Source organism: Pinus tabuliformis, chromosome 6, assembly GCF_031772625.1.
Source record: "Pinus tabuliformis cultivar Carrire ecotype Pingquan chromosome 6, CPIR1, whole genome shotgun sequence".
Taxonomy (NCBI): domain Eukaryota; kingdom Viridiplantae; phylum Streptophyta; class Pinopsida; order Pinales; family Pinaceae; genus Pinus; species Pinus tabuliformis.
Window position 1 is genome coordinate 167864024 of NC_142292.1, and position 4898 is coordinate 167868921.

Sequence of the window (4898 nt, forward strand, 5' to 3'; positions counted from 1 at the left end):
GACTTGGCCGTAATGGAGAAGATTATCGAGCAACAGCGGAAGAAGGATGCCAAGCTATGCATTGTGCGTCTGGCTTAAAAAAGGCGCTAGGAACTGGATAAGTCCACACAGTTGAAGGCGACCGAGGTAGCAGCGGCAGCACAGACAAAAGAGACCACAACCGTCCGATCAGGGAGCTCGATGAAGGCTAGGAAATGTCCATGGAACTGGACATATAGGGGGAGGATAAGCCAGAGGAACGCACGGACCATGGCCCAACTCAACTCAAGAGGCCGCACATCCAGGAGAAATCAGCGTCGTGAAAAAGGATAAATGTATCAGAGACAATGGATGCCTTGGAGGAATTAATAATGGAGTAGACAACTATGTTGGGGGTACTCAGAGATTAGTTACAGGCATTACAAGTGCGAACCCCGAGAATGATTCCACCACATGGCGTGGCAGGGCCATCCGACATCGATTAGCTGGTGCGTGCCCACATGGCACACACAGTTGGATTACCAGAAGGCATAGTTCTAGCAGCAACCGAGGGCGACGGGGCCACGATGAAGGGCTGGGGGTTGAATTTTGTCATCCTTCCCAGGGAAACCCTATACCAGCTGCAGGATGGGGTAACCGCTGAGCTCTGTGCCAGGGAAGGTCGTGCCCTCCAGGTCATAATGGAGCAAACGGGAAATCTTGAGCAGATCTGTCTACAGTGCAAAGACCTGGTTGTACACACCCAAGGATTGGAACAGGCCATGGAGGAGGCATGTAGCAGCGTACTAGAACTGGCTATGCCAGCAAAACTCCCAGCAGCCGAAAAGATTCACCACATGGTGGCAGGATTCCATAGGGCCCAAGAGGAGGCCACAAAAGCTCAGTTGGAGATGAAATTGTAGATCACTGAGCTGCGACTGAAGGCGCAGTCCTCTACACCCCCGAAAGTCAGAGAGCAATGCCATTGCACCATTTAATCAAGGTTGGAAGTGATAGAGCATGTTGTATAGGACTGCACAGGATCGTTGGATCAATCCATCCTCATGCTCACTTCATTACAGGAAGATCCAACCATACAACAACTAGAGGCAGAAGCATGGCAGCTGCAGCAGGCATACGACAATATCAGAGGGACTGCACAGACGGTCGCCCTTACTCACCACCTTGCCAGGATGAAGGAGGCCCAGGCTTTAAGGAACAAGTGGATGTTGCACACTAGAAAGAAGCAATGCTTAAATTGTGCTTTCAACCTTGGCTCGAGGAAGCCTTCCTGGTCACTGCCACAATCGAGGAAAAGTTGGCACAGATGCATAATGCATCTGCGCTAAGGTAAGAAGGTTCCCCTGACAATGATTCATCAGAGAGTCGTGTGCAACTAATATAGCGGACAGCGAAAGAGTGCATTGCCAACGTAAGCGAAGCACAGAAGTTGCTGGATGGACTCTGCACAAAGATCAACGCACCAACCGAGTGACTCGGGACGAGTCACATTGATTGTGTTGGGGGCCTATTGGACAGTGAAGCCCCCATAACAAATTTTTGGGTCTTAAAGCCCGAGTTTTGGTCCATGTAATGTAAAGACCCTGCAAAATGCAGGCGCAGAGCATGAAGCTTAGGGTTGTTCGCCTTAAGATAATGTAAATTTAAGATATAGAGTGTGTCGACCTACCCATGGTCTGCGGAACATGGGATTGTATAAATAGAGTGAGGCTATAAGTGTAAAGAGTAGTTTTTTGGGAAGTCTTATGAAGTTCTTAGATGATGAAACAGCTCTGAGTCTGTAAGTCTGAGTCTTGGGTTATAGTAGAGGGTAGAGGCTCTGCAGCTGAGTGCGCAAAGGCCTAGTAGAGTCTGTAGCTGAGTGCGCGGACCCCTGCAGTTGTGTGCGCAAGAAGGAGTCAAGTCTGTATTGGATCAAGCTTTGAAGATATTAATAATAAAGATCAGTTGATTGTTATATTGTGCATCTGATTCATAGATCTGCAATTGAATGTTATGTGTTGATGATACTTGTTTCTTTATCTGCGCGCACTTATATGTATGTCTATGATTAAATATCATCTTAGTAATTAACGAACAAACCTTAACTAAGGAAGAACTGGGTAATTAACCTAGATCGCACTGTGGGTGAGGCTGCACGGTTCCACAAAACACCAGAAACTGTTGAGTACGCATAATCCAGTGAGTGCGAAGGCTGGATCAGGCACCAATCTCCCACATCAAGACATCCCTAGGGTGCGGAAACCTGGTTCCAGCACCCTCCCATACTACCTCGGGTGAGACCTCAATCCGCACTCCGCGGACTATTGCGAAAAGGGCCGATAGTACTGATATTTGCTTGGCTAAACTCACTATTGAACCTGGGTCAGGCCCAAGTAGCCAACAGGAGTATATCAGAAAGATGTTGAATTTAGATGCATTAGGGAATTTTTGAGGTTTAAAATGGGCCTCCTAAGGAAATTATAAAACAATAGTGGAAATAATAAAATAATATTAGATTACGTCATCAAATTTTAGAGGGAAAAAGGAAAAAAAACTATTTTTTCAACTCGTATTTTCAACTTATGTATCTATGTGTTTACTCAAATTTCGAGTAGAAACACTTTTTGGATGCAAAATTTGATTCCTCATCCAAGGAGTACCAATGTTTCATAATTTTGATGGACCATACTACATGAAAAACAAGAAATACATGAAAAACATGATTGTAATCACGTTTTTTCATGTGCTTCTTATTTTTCTTGTAGCAGAGTTCATTGAAAGTATGCAATATGGGTACTCCTTGGATGAGGAATCAAATTTTGCATCCAAAGAGTAATATTGCTCGAAATTTGAGTAAAACCTTAGCGAGATAAGTTGAAAATACAAGTTGAAAAAATAGTTTTATTATTTTATAATTTTTTAATCTTTTTACTTATTTACTTCAAAAATGGTGAATCATCCCCCATGGTTGACATCATCATCTTGAATCCTATTGGTTCTTATAAAGTTTATTTTGGTTGTACATTTTTCTTAGGAGGCCCATTTTAGACCTCAAAATTCCCCTAATGACATCCACTTTGTAATGGCTAGAAGAAGTCACAGTTTGTTGAAATATGGCAACAAGAATATTCCAATTTGATTTTTCATTGAATTAATTGTGAATTAAAATCAAATTTAGTCTTAACAGCGACTTGGAAATAATTAATTAATTTATTTTAAATTAATTAGTTGGAGAAATTCCAAGTAGAAGTCTTTCTGAAGTCATGCAAGAGTTATCCCTTATTTTAAGGAGATAAGATTGAGTTATATTTGAGTTGTAATTAGTTAACTCAGTTTACTGAGTCAAGTCCAATTAAATTAGTTTCAAATTGTTTGAGGGACAAATAGTGAGTTAACAGTCAGTTGATGCATTAATGCACGCAACTAGTGCTACTCCAGTTAACTAAAGATTCCCTCATCAGAAACTCATGCATGTCTATTCTGAGAAAGACCCGGTTGAGATAAATGTCAAGGACAATGTACTATCAGTTTCATGTGTTTTCTCATGGAGAAAACTCATGCATGTAGTCAAGGATTTATCCTTGAGGATTGTGCAGTTTTGATGGATTGATCATGCACTTGGTGAAATATTGATCATCCTGAAGTAACAGCACAAGGAAATAGGAGCTTGGAGGGTAGAGAGGAAGGCTGGAGAGAAGCCAAGATTGCCTGTGAGCATCTGTGAGGATTGTACTGAGAGCTAGCTAGCTGTGAGAGCTAAGGCTTTGTATAATTCCTATATATTTCCACCATGTATGATAATACAATAGTATGGGGTTTTTAGCTGAGGCTTTCCCCAAAGTATTTTCATGTGTATTATGCCATTGATTCTTCTTCTTCTGGTTATATTGTTCAGCTCAATCTTTAAGCTTTCACAAATTGATAATAGAAGTAGGTTATAGTATTCTGCTTTGATTTATATTGCATTGTCGGGTTAACCTACCATCATATTTTCTACATGGTATCGGAGCTATGAATAGTATACTGAGAAGATAATTCGAAGTTTGAATTTCAGGGTTGCAGGTGCAAATCGAAATCATATCATACTTCAAGGTTGGCCAATGGCGTTCTATGGCTTGAGGCTCGAGTATGCCTTGGAAGGTAGCTCGAATTACATAGCATGGAAAGATAAAATGGAGTTCGTATTAGAAGAAAATGGATTGAAGGAATTCATTGATCAAGAAATCCCAAAGCCAGCTTCAACTAATGCACAAGAGTTGGCTAAGTGGAAGAAGTGTGTGGCAGAGGCGAGACAGATCATCCTTGAGGGAGTTAAAGACCATATTGTCTCGAGTCTCCATGGGAAGGATACTCCATTTTCAATGACATTGAAGGACCTCTACCACAAGAGTAACAACCAGAGGAAATTAGTGCTCAAGGATAAGCTTCAAAGAATCAAGATGGAGAAGGGCAATACTATTTCCACATATCTGAGAAAGCTCACCACCTGCAGAAATGAGCTTGGAAATGTGGGAATAACTACTGCCGATGATGATATGGTGAGCCTCGCTCTCCTTGGACTTCCAAAGAGTTGGAATAGCTACCAAGACTCTGTGAATGGAAGGGAGAAACTGTCAGATTGGGAACGACTATGGTTAGATCTTATGCAGGAGGAGATCAGGAGGAGCACACGAGATGGTTCTTCATCCAAGAATGATGATGAAGAAAATCTAGCCTTAGCAAGTAAGGCAAGGAAAGGGAAGGGGAAGGCTTCCCATATCAAATCGAATTCTTCTCATGGAGGGAAGAAGGGTGACATGTCTAAAGTAAGATTCTTTAATTTTCACAAGATGGGACATTATGCGACTAATTTCCCATCGAAGAGAACCAAGAAGGGATCCTCGGAAGGATCGGAAGGTGAGGCATTAGCCTCTCAGTTCGAAATGGACTTTAACCTC